Raw genomic sequence first — 15,894 nt, 5'->3', positions numbered from 1 at the left:
AGCGCCCTGCAATCCTCGGTGGTGGAAGGAAATGCGCCAAACTGCTATCCGCCTTAGGCCCAGCCGCCACTGCAATTACCCAGTGCGCTGTTAGGGAGATATAATGTCCCTGACCGTGCTTACTGGTCCACGTATCCGTAGTTAGGTGGACCTTGGCACAGATGGCGTTGTGCAGTGCACACCTGATTTTGTCCCCCACTTGGTTGTGCAGGGATGGGATGGCTCGCCTGGAAAAGTAGTGGCGGCTGGGCACGATGTACTGTGGGACAGCCAATGCCATCAGGCTTTTAAACTCTGCGTCTCCACCAGACGGAATGACAGCATTTCAAAGGCCAGGAATTTTGAAATGCTGGCATTCAGGGCCAGGGATCGCGGGTGGGTAGGGGGGTACTTCCTCTTCTGCTCCAGTGTTTGGGAGATAGAGAGCTGAACGCTTCCATGGGACATTGTGGAGATGTTTGGTGACCCAGGTGGTAGTGTTGCTTGCCGGTCCTCTAAATTGCGGGGTGGCAGGTGAAGGATGAAGAGGCCGCGAGGCCGCGAGGCCCGAGACTGAAGCAGAAGAGGAAGCAGGAGGAGCCAGAGACTTTTCTTGGTTTTTGAGGTGTGTACTCCACTGCAGCTCGTGCCTTGCACTTAGATGCCTGGTCATGCAGGTTGTGCTCAGGTTGAGAATGTTTATGCCTCGCTTCAGCCTCTGATTGCACAGCGTGCAAACCACTCGTGTCTTGTCATCAGCACATTGTGTGAAGAACTGCCACGCTAGGGAACTCCTTGGACCTGGCTTTGGTGTGCTCGGTCCCTTGCTGCATTGGGCAGTAGCAGGCGTACTGTCTAGGGGACGGACACTCCGCTTTGGCACCCTGCTCCCTCTTCTGCTGTGCTGGTGGCTCTGTGCGACCACCGCCTCTTCCTCCGAACTACATGGGTCACCTGCATGAGGTTGATTCCATGTGGGGTCGAGGACCTCATCGTCCAACACATCATCTTCCACCCAGTCTTCAACACTGCCCTTCTTGTCGGTCTACACAATTGCAAAAGCAGCAGTTGGCAACTGTGTTTCATCATCATCCGAGACGTGCCGTGATGGTCCCCCCATGAACTCATCTTGAAACATAAGTGGTTGGGCATCGGTGCACTCAATCTCTTCCACTTCTGGGGCTGGACTAGGTGGATGGCCCTGGGAAACCATGCTAACAGACTCATCAAAAAGCAGAAGAGACTGCTGCATGATTTGGGGCTCAGACTGCTTGGCTGATTTGCAAGGGGGTGAGGTGAAAGACTGATGGACATCGGCTGCAGGTGCCAACTCTGATCTTTCAGCACAAGACTGGTTGGGAGACAATGTGAAGGAAATGGAGGCACTGTCAGCAACCCAATCTACTACCGCCTGTTCTGCTCCTGGCCTCAACATTCGTAGAGTCGGATTAGGCTCGACCAAATACCGCTGCAGGCTGTCGCCTACTCGCACCTGAGAAAGGTGTTTCACTTGTGCGTGTAGCTGGCACAGATCCACCACGTCCTCTCCCTGCAACAGGAGCTCCACCAACAGCACCGCGACCGCGGCCACGTCCCTTATTTGACGTTCTCATATTTCAAAAAATGTAGGATCTTGCCCTAAATGGGTGTTTTTTGAATAGAACAATAGAAGAAAATTAGCTAAAGTGTTTACCTCACACCTACAGATATGCAGGAAACGCACCAAAAAATACAATTATTTGCCCAAAATATTTTTTTTTTTGAATAGCACAATACAAAACAGTATGTAAAGTGTGTATCTCACACGTACAGATATGCAGGCAAGACTGCAAACACTGGAGGAAAAACTGTAAAATATATTTTTTGGCCCAAAATGGGTGTTTTTTTAATAGAACAATAGAAGAACAGTAGCTAAAGTGTTTATCTCACACTTACAGATAAGGAGGAAACACTGCAAAATATATTTGTTTGCCCTAAATGGATATTTTTTGAATAGCACAATAGAAGAAAAGTATATACAGGGTGTATCTCACAAGAACATATGCAGTGCTGGTGCAATATGCAGAGTATCTCACAGGAACAGATGCAGTGCAGCTGTAATTTGATTTGTGAACCAGGACTGACTCCTATATAATTCTCTCCCTCAGCTCAGCAGGAACCTTGCCCTAAACTATCTAATGCAGAGTATCTCACAGAATGAAATGCAATGCTGCTGCAATTTGCAGAGTATCTAACAGGAACAGATGCAGTGCAGCTGCAATTTGATTTGTGAACCAGGACTGACTCCTATATAATTCTCTCCCTCAGATCAGCAGGAACCTTGCCCTAAACTATCTAATGCAGAGTATCTCACAGAAAGAAACATTGCTGGTGTAGATTTCTGAAGCAGGATAGTCCTATCTAAATCTCTCCCTCAGATCAGCAGCAGCCTTTCCCTACCCTAGCTAATGCAGAGTGACAAGCTGTGCTATGTGCCTCTAGCTTATATAGAGGCTGGGTCACATGCTGCACTGGCCAATCACAGCCATGCCAATAGTAGGCATGGTTGTGATGGCTTCTAGGTAAAACAAGTAAAACAAATGGTGATTGACTGCCCTGCAGCGCACCATTACATTGCCGAACACCGGACCCGAACTCGAACTTTCAGCAAACTTTACAGTTCGGGTTCGCTCAACCCTACCCGGGACCATAACATGCCCGGTACCCCAATCCAACGCACTGAAGCCTCCTCCCATGAGAAACCCAGTTGCCTGCCCTCCCGTCTGACCAGGGCCCTTGTCAGAATGTTTATACTGAAATAATAAAATAGTATTGTATTTATGAAAATATTTAAATCTTCGTTTTGGGAGATTTACAATTTTCACCAATACCAACAAGAAATTTAAGTTTGTTTATCCGTGCTATTTTGAAGACAAGTGACACAAATGATATTGCTTAAAAATATATATTTATTTACTAAAAATACAGTGCAAATTAATAATCGGGTATATTTTGTGATGATACAAATAAATGGATATACTTCTACATATCAAAGATAAATGGTGATGAAGATAATTGAAAACAAAAGAAGGAGGGGGATGGGAAGGGAAGGAAAAACACAAAACTAGGGATGATCAGAAAGGAAAAGAAAAAGGAAAGAGGGAGGGAGGGGGAGGGAGGACAAGATACACAAGGAAAGCACTCACATTGGCCGCATCCGTAATGATAAGAATATAGAACAGTACCCCTTCAAGAAGAGTGGGCAAAATCGGACTTTGAGGCTCGTGGAAGTATAAAAAATATATATTTTATTACATAAATTTACAAAATGTACAATAACAATGGTATAATGGAATGCAACTGATAACAATCACAATACAACCATTCAGAACAAGAGAATAGTGAAAGAATCCTATTGAAGTCGCCTACGCGTTTCACCGTGGGGCTTCTTCAGGACGAAATGAACAGGATTATTGCTACTATGTAGCCATGATTTTCACAATCTGTGAATAGTACACATCATATTAGTACAGCATAAAAAATGATAATGATGATATTTACATAAAAGAAAAAATTCCTAAAACATATATCTTTATCAATTGATTAAAACCAGCGAAAAAACACACAAATTTTTGCAATACATATGGGTTACAACATGTGGCTACATCACCTGATACACAGCGGTGGAAATAATCATCCAGGAAGATTCCAATGATAGATGAAATATATACCGATGGTAGTAGATAGTACAAAAAATATGTTTAGAGATCGATGATCTGATAAAGAGGGGGAGGAAAAAAGCAATAAGCGCATATTTACGCTAACAATATATGTATATGTGTATAACCTTAAGCATTATAATATACGCCTATATATATATGTCTACATGCGTATATAAGTCCATGGAGAAAAAAGAGAAGTAAAGAAAATAAATTGCAAAGTCTTACATCCTATAATATATAATAGGGCAACAAGTAAACCATGTTGATTGGAAACATACCGCAGGTCCAGGCCAAATATGTCAATAATGACATGAGCAAATACACATTACAGTCCCCAGGCAAAAGAAGACGTGTCGGGGATAGAGATGCAGGTAACCGAATCCCTATTCAGAGTGGAAAAGCAACACATGGATGCAAAGAAAAAAGGAAGAAAATGAGAGAAGAAAGGGGGAGAAAAAATAATAAATAAAATAAATATATTGGAAGTCCACGTCAGGCGGAGACGTATCTAAATATTAGACAATGTCTTTGAACCATTACATATAGCAAATGCCAGACATAAATACCTTAAAAATCCACTAGGGGACCTAAAGCTGGGGCAAAAGACAGCTCACAGAGGCAAACATAAGGCCATCCATCAATAAAGGAACAGCATCTCCCATATAACAGAGATCGTCTTGCAAACACCTCTGTGGACATATAATAAACAGAGCACCGTTTTCAATAGACATCCAGGGGATATGGAAATGGATTAGGGAGATTATGGGCGGTCAGCAGGTACTTACTGTGTGCATGTAGCGTCCGTGTATGCCCCAGGGTCACAGCCTGTGCTGAGTACACAGCTGATCTGTGCAGCTGGGTTTAAATACACTGGGGAATTGCATGCTGGCTTGATGACATCATCAGCAAGCGCCGTATGAATACATTGTGCTCCCTGAGAGTAGGAAGGGCTTGATTGGACAGCCCAAGTGGGAGGCACCAGGAGGCCAGAACCAGCCCTGATTGGCCAGATCTCGCCATATAGATAGAATGTAAGAACTGAATACAGCAGCCCAAGTGGGAGGCGCCAAGGAAGTGCACCGAATCCCTGATTGGCCGGGTATCGCCGTGTATACAGGGGGGCAGGGCATGTATAGTTAGTATCATAGATACAAGGCAGACACTGTGGGCGTAAAAAGAGGCGTGTCAGGGTGTAACATAGAAGTATAGGTAAAGCAGCAGGCGGCTAAATATTAAGGGACATTCTGAGTCCCAGCAGCAAAAAAGGAAAAAAGGAAGGAACTGTCCACACGTCCCAGCACCATACAGATGGCCAAAAACGGGTCAACCACTGAAAAAACGAGACGACTGCTCAACACAATACCATTTGGTAGTGTGTTCCTAAAACCCTGGTGATAAGAAACCACTGCTACAGTAAATAATTTTCTGGTCAAATAATAAGAATAAAGGCCAGGAAAAACAAAGCATCCCCTATTTAGCACAGTGATGCTTGCAAAAACAATCCCATCAGCCCCACAACAACATAGCAGAGGGCAGAGTAGATTCAAAGCAGCAGAGCTGCGACTGGAAGAGGGTGTCGGTAAATCACAAACATACATATGCCATCCTGGACCTGCAACTCAATTCTAAGGAATCATTGCTAATAAAGCAATAAAACTATGGCGTCAGGGGGACAAGAGACCCTTAGAATGGCATAATACAGAAAAGTAAGAAGCGCAAAAGGAGACACAGCAATAGCACCTTCCAAATAAAATAGGCTATAGCGATCTGGCAGAGCCAGGGTTATACCCCCCTATATAAAAGAGTGAACAAAGAAAGAAAAATATCTCCATGGATTTGGTAGATATCAAAAAAGATTATATATTGTTTAGTAGGCTTATACATCCTGGATGCAGGATTCCACCACCGTGTACTGGGGGCCACGTAGATCACACAAATGTACCACACACGTGCCAATGTTATACAGTAAGAGAAAAATACTTAATAATCTAAATTAAAAAACATACTTCCTGATGGGTATTAGATCAGAGTAGTTTTGGTATACTTTTGTCTATAGGCAAAGATATTAACTCCAAACAAGGAGGGGTTATACCTATAGTATGAACGGAGTTCCCTCCCTCATATATCATTTGCACTTTTGAATGTTTCCCAAGATTCCAAACGAGCCATATACACAGACACGAGTATTCGTGACAGTGCAATGCCGTTTCTCCAAGGACTGTGGGGTGAGTTTGCAATGAATGGAACCCCGTTGGCAAACTAGGCATTCCAGCTATATAGGTCAGATCTTTAGAAATGGTTTGAAGCTAATGGCTTCATTAAGACCTGGGAAATAATTGGCTCGGAGCCGATATATCCATTTAGCTTCACACTGTAGGACCTTCTGATCGAAGTTGCCCCCCCTTGGATCCTCAAACACACTTTCCAAGGCTGAGAACTTAAAGAGGGAAGGCTCATATTTGTGTCTAAACGCCATCTTCCTGGATGATTATATCCACCGCTGTGTATCAGGTGATGTAGCCACATGTTGTAACCCATATGTATTGCAAAAATTTGTGTGTTTTTTTCGCTGGTTTTAATCAATTGATAAAGATATATGTTTTAGGAATTTTTTCTTTTTTTTCTTTTATGTAAATATCATCATTATCATTTTTTACGCTGTACTAATATGATGTGTACTATTCACAGATTGTGAAAATCATGGCTACATAGTAGCAATAATCCTGTTCATTTCGTCCTGAAGAAGCCCCACGGTGAAACCCCTAAGGCGACTTCAATAGGATTCTTTCACTATTCTCTTGTTCTGAATGGTTGTATTTTGATTGTTATCAGTTGCATTCCATTATACCATTGTTAGTGTACATTTTGTAAATTTATGTAATAAAATATATATTTTTTATACTTCCACGCCTCAAAGTCCGATTTTGCCCACTCTTCTTGAAGGGGTACTGTTCTATATTCTTGTGATGAAGATAATATTATTCACATTTCTATTATTCAAGTTCTTATAACAAAAGACCACATTTCAATTCTTGAATAACTGGGTATGTTTCAGACTTGGTAACTTGTGAATAAACTTTCGTGTTTTCACGTAAGGTGTAAGTAAATTATGTTTACCTTAACTATGGTGTGATCTCTTCTCAAAACAAACATACCTTCTTACAATCTTAAATGCACAACCAAAAATTTTAATATTGTGCCCAGTTTGATAATTTGATCAAAGCTTATATTTTAGATTTAGAATGAATCAATGGTTTAACACATACTATAACCAATCCAATTCTAAAACTTTAAAGTCAGTATTATGAGATAAAACAATATATGTATCTCTCTTGTTTTAGAAGCAAAACAAATTCATACTGCAGTTAGAATTCATTTCACTCCAAAACTGAACTAACGATGGATTGGATTAGTCAAGCATATGCTCAATCAAACTTAAATTACCTAAAAAGGTATACATGAAAAGATTTATACTTTACCAGGTCTTAAAAATTCTGTCTGTTTGAGAAGTTTCCCGTGAGATGATGAGCCCCAAGGGGAATCTTTTTTTTTTCTTTTTTTGGATCAAATCATCTTTTTATTTATTTTATATACAAACAACAAAAACAACATACAACCCAGCCCGTGTTGAGAGGGAAAAATAATAATAATAATAATAATAATAATAATAAATAAAATAAAAACAAAACAAACAATAAAAAAAACACAACCCCCACCCCCCTCAGTCCCCATGCTCTCACTCCCCCTACCCCCATCTCTCCCTCATCCAACCTCTCTTTTCTCGTTATACCTCCAAAATATCAAACCACTTTCTCCATATTTTTTCATATTTCCCTAAACAGCCTCTATGTAGGAAAAAATACTTTTCCATAATTAAAGTTTCCTTTACTTGTTTTTTCCATTCTGCTACAGTAGGTGGATGTGGTGATGATAACTACTTTTGTGCAATGAGCTTACGAGCCTGGAATTCTATTTATTGAAACAATATGTTCCACCGGGATTCTTGATTCATCCAGTATATCCAGACCCCAGGCTCATTAAGCAACTCTATCTCAAGTACACTATTAATCATAGATACCACCCCAGACCAATAGCGATGAAGTTTAGGACATCTCCATAGCATGTGTATTGAATTAGCAACTCTCCCTTTACATCTTGGACATTGGTCTGTATCTCGACATTTCCATTTGAATAATTTCTCTGGTGTATAGTGTACCCGGTGGAGAATAAATAATTGTGTTAAATTTTGTGTTGGAGATAAAGAAGACTGAGGTATTGCCGATAATGCCTGTGCCCAGTGTTCATCTGAAATTGGCCCTATATCACCCGACCAGGCTAATCTTGCTGGTATAGCCACAGTTTTTTATTTTAATTTGTCAAATAATATATCATATAATTGTGATATCAGGCCCTTTTTTCCCAATCTTATCCAATAAGGCTATTACCACTGACTTATTAAACTTCAATTCCTGTCAACAACCCTGTGTTTTTAATGTGTGCCTGAGCTGTAAAAATTGAAAAAATCTTTGATTTGGAATATTGTATTCTTCTCTTAATTCACTGAAGGTTTTCATCACATCTTCCTGAAATAACTGTGCCATATACCTTAGTCCCTTCTGTCCCCAAATGTGAAACCCTTCCAATTTCACCAGTTCCACATAAGTACTATTATTCCAGATTGGAGTATATGAGGTATATCCCTTTAATTCAGTAATTTTCCTAATTTCCTGCCATACCTTGTCAAATAATTTACTCGTATGGAATCCTTTATCTCGCAATTGATTTCTCGACGCCAATAAAGAAATCAATGGATATACTTCATAAATTGATAATAGCAGACCCTGTATAGGATCAGATTCTGATACAGTTGTCCATCCACTAAAATGTTGCAATTGTGAAGCCAAAAATATTTTTTTGGGATGGGGGATTGCAAGACCACTCTCTTCTTTGGATAACATTAATGTTGTTAACTTTTTATACGTTGTTGTTTTTTCTTCCAAATCAACTTTTTGAAGAGATTCTATTTTCCTAAACCAAAATGCTGTGATCCATATGGGTGAGTTATTGAACACGTAAAGTAATTGCGAAGCCCAAATCATTTTGATAAGATTTGCTCTTCCTATCACCTTCAGAGGTAGCTTACACCAACTTCGGCATTTGTCTTTAAGTTTTGCTAATAAAGGTTTCAAATTCAAATTAATATAGTCTTTTACTTCCCGAGAGATCTCTATTCCCAAATATTTTACTGTATCCTTAATTTGAATTTTAGAGGCTTGATTTAATAATGGGGTTTTTAACTCATCTTGTGGTAATAATATGGATTTATCCCAAATAATCTGGATACCCGAAAATAGCCCAAATATGAATATAAGGCTCATACGTTCTGTTAATGAACTTGAGGTATCCCCCAGGAAAATAAGAGCGTCATCTGCATAAAGGGCCACTTTATCCTCTCTTCCTACCCGACAAAACCCAACTATTTTTGTTGATTGACTAATGGTAAGGGCAAGAGGCTCCACTGCTATAGCCAATAGTGGCGATAGGGGACAGCCCTGCCTTGTCCCTCTAGATAAGGTAAATGGGCTGTATAATGTATTATTCTTGCCCTTGCTTTAGGATCCCTATATAATATTTTAACCCATTTTAAGAATCCCGGTCCTATTCCAAAAGCCATATCGAAGGCTTTTTGGGCATCTAGGTAGTTGTAAATTCAAAAATAACCTATGAATGTTCGTTGCAGCTGCTCTCTTTGGCATAAAACCTGTTTGATCCTCATGTATCAAATTATTAATGTAATTTGATAACCTGTTTGCCAGAACCCTAGCCAAAATCTTATCTGAGGTAAGGAGGGATATAGGGCGGTAAGACTCAGGCATCATCGGGTCCTTACCCTGTTTTGGAATCACTATTACTATCGTTTCCTGCATTGTTTCTGGGAGTTTCTGTTTTTCATATGCATCATTTATTACCTCTAAAAATTCTGGTAGCAAAATGTTATCAAATTTTTTATATGTCCCTGTCGGTAGTCCGTCCATCCCTGGTGCTTTAATATTATGGGTTTGTGTAACTGCTTGGGTTAATTCTTCCAGAGATATGAGACTATCGAGAGCTTCTCTATCCACTGGTTTAAGTTTTGGGAGAACCAATCTATCCAAAAATTGTTTAGCTTGATTCGTTGATTTTGACTCATAAAGTGAGGTGTAGAAGTCAACGAATATCTTCTGAATGCTTCCCGTGTCATACTTCACCTCTCCTTCAGGGTCTTTAACTGCTGTAATAGTTATCGGACCCTCTTGTGCCTGAGCTATAACCACCAGCGTACGGCCCACCTGTTCCGCCATCTCATAATGTTTTTGAAAACATCTACTATTTTCTACTTTAGTTAAAGTTAAAGTTTTATAAATTTCCTGAGCCTCCTGCCATGCTGAACGATTTTCTTCTATGGGATCCATAATATAATCCTGCTCTGTTTGAGTCACCCTTTTCATTACTTTGTCCTCTTGCCTCCTAGATGATCTCTTAATTTTATGAATTTCTTTAATCAATATTCCATGCATATATGCCTTCATAGTATCCCAGACTACTGACAAAGATGTCAAGCTTTTATTTTCCTTAATTTTTTTTTTATTAACTGCAGCTCTATCTTATCTTCCTCTGACAGTAATAATAGCCATTGAGGATTAATTTTCCAAAGTGGAGAGGATGTCTGTCCCTCAAGCTGTATATTCAATATACGTGGGGAGTGGTCTGAGAGGCCCCTAGGGCCATATTGGATTGATTCTACCAAAGGCAAAAAAAATTAATTCCCCAGGGCCAAATCTATTCTTGACAGAGATCCATATGTGCTCGAGCAACATGAGTATTCTCTCCTTGATGAATATCTAATTCTCCACATGTCTATTAACCCCATCTCTTGTAGTTGTCTAGCAAACCTAGTTCTCTTCATCCTTTGTTTTCCTTTTGTAGCGCTATGTCTATCTTCCCCCTCATTCATTATATTATTAAAGTCTCCCATTACTAGGGTTGGCAAGTACTGCCACTATGCCATTTTTCCAAAGACCTTTTTCAGCACTTCATCATTGTATGGGGGGGAATATAGGCATTCACCAACAAAGAGTTTTTGTCATTTACTAAGAACCATAACACAATGTAATGACCTTCTGGATCTATAAAGCTCTCTTTACATGAGAATTGTACTGAGCGAGAGATCAGGACACTAACACCCCATGAATAAATAGTATATACCGCGTGGAATTGATACGGAATTCTAGAAGTTTCAAAAAGCATTGTGTCCTCTCGCTCAAGATGTGTCTCCTGCAAAAATATTATTATGGGTTTGTGAAATGTAATTGCCTCAAAAACTGCTTGTCTCTTTTTCCTAACTCCCATCCCCCTCACATGCCAAGATAACGCCGTTATATTACTGCACATTATTTTGTTTCACCGGAAAGTATTTAGCAAGGCTCCAGCAGGCCAGGCCACAATTATATATAAGAAAAATTTCCCCAGCTTTAATCAATGAGGCCATAATGAGAGGGATCCTAGCCAAATACTTAAAGGAGAGAGAAAGAGAGAGCGAGAGCATGGTGAAGGAAAAAAAAATCAAACCCCCCCCTAACCCTATCACCCCCCCCTACGAGCCCAAATATTCCTGGGGACACCCACCAACCACCAAGCTTGGTTGTAACCCCGACTCCTCCCCACAGTTCACATGGGACTCATACAAGGGGCCTGTCTAGTGGCCTTACACCGTTACAAGTGTTATGCATGTGCCAAAAAAAAGCTTATATATAAAGAGAAAGGAAGAACAAAAAAACTATATAGTCCACCGTTCAGTATTCTAATCTTAGTTTCCGGAGGTCAAAAGGAGAAAGAAGAAGAGGGGAGGAGAGAAGGGAAAGAAAAAAATAATAATAACAACAATAAAAATAAATTTCCCTTTTCTCTCCTCTCCTCTTCTCACTTACATAAATTATTTAACATTCAGGAAGTCTTTTTATTTTCTTTTGTATATCTTTCATTCAACAAGACGTTAACCGCTTCCGGATTTCCAAAAAAATTTACCTTTCGCCGTCCATAATTCTCAACTTAGCTGGAAATAACATTGAATATGTTATTTGTTTTAATCGCAAACTGCACTTAACCTCTTAAAATTTTGCTAATTTCTTCTGTACTTCCATCGAAAAATATGGGAAGAAGGACATTTTTTTACCATTATACTCTATATTTCCTATTTGGCGTGCTTTAGAAATAATTAAATCTCTGTCTCTATAATTTAACATCTTAATAATCACTGTCCTAGGATTACTTGAAGAGAGGATCGGACGACTGGGAATACGATGAGCCCTTTCAAAACTTTCGAAAATCCCTCCATGCCCAATGTATCCGTTATCCATTGTGACAGGAAGTTAGGTAAATCTGTGGGTGTTGTCACTGACGGTACATACATTTCTGCCTTGTTTAGATGATACACAGATTGTTATCGGGTGTCGGCTACAAACGTAGCTAGAGGACGGCTAAAGGCCATTGAAAAGCTTCAGCTGTTTAGAATGAAGCAATCAAGGCCTAATAAGTAGCCAGAGGATTGCCACTTTGTTGCTGGATCATTCCTGGGGCTTTGAGAGTAAGGAAAGCAGCATTTAAAAGTCTCCTGAGAAGGTGAGGAGACCATTGATTTTTCTGTGTGATAAAAATCAAAAGACTATTGTGTGCTGTATGACCAGCACTGTCTACCCAGCAGTAGGCTGTGTTAGACTTCATAGATAGGTTCCTGTGTGGAAGGTAGATGCCCAGAGTGGCTAGGATTTATTTTATGTTTGATTTTGATTATGCTGTTTGGATGCTTGCAATTATTTTCCAGCAAGATGGAAAAATAAACCAAGAACTTTGTTTTCAACCGTCTTCGACTGCCAGTCTGTATAAATTCAGTGTGTGGTGAACCCATCCAAGGGGTCACACACCCCGCTACCGAGCTAACCCCTCACATATGGTGGAGTGCCGTGGGCAGTTAAAGTAAACCCGAAATGGAGGAGATACTGAAACAGCTGACTTTGGCAAATGCAAATCAACAACAGACGAATGCAGTTTTGCAACGGAGCATTGCAGCTCAACAACAAAGCCTTGCAGCTCAACAACAGGTTTACCAAGAGAGCATGGCAGCTCAACAACAGGTTTACGGAGAGAGCATGGCAGCTCAACAGGCTCAGGCAGCTCAACAACAGGTTCACCAAGAGAGCCTTGCAGCTCACCGAGAGAGCATTGCAGCTCAACAACAAGTTCACCAAGAAAGCATTGCAGGCTTGGAACAGAGACACCAGCAGCAAATGGAGGCCATCGTGAAACAACTTCAGAGACAGCAGACCGAGGCTGGGAGTCAGGCCAGTAACGTACCAACTTTTCAGGTGTGACACTTATTGCCAAAGATGACTGCAGATGAGGACCCTGAGATGTTTCTGACCACGTTTGAGAGAGCAGCGGAAAGAGAGAATTGGCCTAAAGACCAGTGGGCTGGACTAGTGGCCCCCCTATTATCTGGAGAAGCCCAAAAGGCATATTTTGATTTGGAGCTTGCAGACGCAGAGAACTATGATCGTTTAAAAGAGGAAATATTGGCACGTTTCGGTGTAACCCTGGATGTCCATGCTCAGCGGGTCCACAATTGGAGTTATCAGCAGAGGAAGCCACCGCGGTCGCAGATGTATGACCTCATCCATTTGGCTAGGAAATGGCTGCAGCCAGAAACTCTGTCCGGACCAAAAATTTTGGAGCGAGTAGTCATGGACAAATTTCTTAGGTCTCTTCCTAATGCCCTGCAGAAATGGGTGAACCATGGTGGTCCGGAAACCGCAGACAAACTTGTAGACCTGGTTGAAAGGTATCTAACAACGGAGAACTTGTCCTCTTCCACCAGAGACGCACAGACTTTTCACCCCAAGACAAGACCGTCCCCACCTATAGGTAAGACTGCATCAAGGGATGGGGGTGGAGAGAGGTACCAAGGAGCAACTAGAGGAATTATCGGGACTACTGCTAATGTCTGGCGAGAATGGCCTGGAAGGCCCATCCCACAGGAGAGGACCAGAAGGTTGATCTGTTACCGTTGCCATGAAGAGGGACATGTAGCAGCAGTTTGCCCAGCGGGTGATGAACCCATGCAATGTGACTTTCTGACCGAGAGACGACAGTCCCTTTTTGCAACCACCTGCACTGCAGTAAAGGGAAATGAGAAACCGTTATATAGAATGTGCTTAGATGGCAAAAATGTTGTGGTATTGTTGGATTCAGGTAGCCTGGTCACCTTAGTGAAAAGTGAACTAGTGGTGGGAAAAACCTTACATCCGAGGAAAATGGCTGTAGTGTGTGTACATGGGGACATTTGAGAATATCCGGTGACTACCGTTTCCTTTGAAACCTCCCTCGGTAACTTGTGTCACCAGGTAGGTTTAGTTCCCAAACTGCCACATGACGCCATTGTGGGAAGGGATTTTCCAAAATTCTGGGATCTCTGGGACTGCCCAGATTCCTCAGTAGGTGGTTCTTCTGAGTCTGAACCATCTACTCCAGAAACCTCTAACTGTGAGGATTCTCCTGAGTTTCCATTCTCAGTATTAGCAGGGGAAACACCAGTCCCTAGGGAGGAACCTGCTACCTCAGAAGAGGAACAGCGGCCGATAGGGTTTGATGACCTCGAGGTGCACAGAGAAAACTTTGTCACTGAGCAATTGAGGGACCCCACATTGCTAAGAGCCTGAGAGAATGCAGTGAAGATAGATGGGGAGTTAGTTAATCCTGACGAGAGGGTTGCCCTCCCTTACTTTATTATTGAAAGGGACCTGTTATATCGGGTGTCACAGAGGATAGAGGACACCATTGAGCAACTGGTAGTGCCTAAACCGTACCGCAAGTTGGTTTTGGAACTGGCCCATGGGCATATTCTTGGGGGACATTTGGGAGCAGAAAAAACCCGGGAGAGGATCACCCAGAGGTTTTATTGGCCTGGGATCACTAAAGAAGTGGAATTGTACTGCTCTTCCTGTCCAGTGTGTCAGATGACTGCACCCATGCCACATTTCCGCAGTCCGTTGGTACCCCTGCCCATTATCGAGGTCCCTTTTGAGAGGATCGCCATGGACCTGCTTGGCCCCTTATTGAAGTCCACTAGAGGGCACCAGCACATCTTGGTAATAATGGACTATTCCACCCGGTACTCAGAAGCGATTCCTCTCCGAAACACCTCTGCAAAAACAATTGCCAAAGAGCTATTTCAGGTTTTCAGCCGTGTGGGTCTTCCTAAGGAAGTCCTAACTGACCAGGGCACCCCGTTTATGTCTAGGGTGACCAAAGAACTTTGTAAACTCCTGAAAGTGACCCAACTACGTACATCCGTATATCACCCTCAGACAGACGGGTTAGTGGAAAGGTTTAATAAAACCTTAAAACAAATGTTGAGGAGGGTGGTGGATAAAGACGGAAAGAATTGGGATTATCTGCTCCCTTATCTGATGTTTGCAATAAGAGAGGTTCCCCAATCGTCCACAGGGTTCTCTCTGTTTGAGCTACTGTATGGGAGGCACCCTCGGGGCCTACTGGACATTGCCAGGAAAACATGGGAGAGTGAGAGTTCCCCCCATCGAAGTGTGATTGAACATGTGGCCCAAATGCAAGACAGAATTGCCCAAGTAATGCTGATTGTGAAGGAACATATAGCCCAAGCACAATTGGCTCAACAAAGGATTTACAATTGCGGGGCCCAGGTCCCTTCCTTTGCACCTGGTGATAGGGTGTTGGTGTTGGTCCCCACGGTCGAAAGTAAATTCCTAGCCAAATGGTAGGGTCCATATGAAGTGTTGGAAAAAGTGGGAGTGGTGAATTATAAAATTAGCCAACCGGGAAGACGAAAACCTGAGCAGCTCTATCACGTAAACTTGCTGAAACCATGGAAGGATAGAGAGTCCTTGGTCGCTGAGACTACCCGAGTTTCTGCTTCATTTGACCGGGCTGTCCCTGAAGTTGAGATAGCGGAGACTCTGTAAAATAAGAGGACCTAATTAATTAAGACACCATTGGCTGCTTGAGACCAAATGTTTGTCACCAATTAGGTCAAGGGAAAGGGGAAAGGGGATTTTGGGGGGGACTATTCACGGCACTGGTTAGACACAGTATAATAAAAAATAACAGGTATTTATTGAACATAAAACAGGTATCATAAAACAAC

The 15,894-nt window shown here is 41.7% G+C and overlaps 1 protein-coding gene and 1 long non-coding RNA gene across 2 annotated transcripts in view; one reads left to right on the top strand and one right to left on the bottom strand.

Moving 5' to 3' along the window:
- Window positions 1–15,894, top strand: part of P2RX3 (purinergic receptor P2X 3) — a 736,403-nt gene that overhangs the window by 486,383 nt on the left and 234,126 nt on the right. The window lies entirely within an intron of this gene.
- Window positions 3,343–4,584, bottom strand: LOC120909168. Its single transcript, XR_005741231.1, has 5 exons — window positions 4,466–4,584; window positions 4,247–4,369; window positions 3,959–4,063; window positions 3,629–3,734; window positions 3,343–3,461 (listed from the first exon to the last, which is right to left on the bottom strand). It is a non-coding gene; the product is annotated as an uncharacterized LOC120909168 (long non-coding RNA).

This window comes from Rana temporaria, chromosome 8 (assembly GCF_905171775.1).
Source record: "Rana temporaria chromosome 8, aRanTem1.1, whole genome shotgun sequence".
NCBI lineage: Eukaryota > Metazoa > Chordata > Amphibia > Anura > Ranidae > Rana > Rana temporaria.
This window is presented reverse-complemented; position numbering and strand designations above follow the sequence as displayed.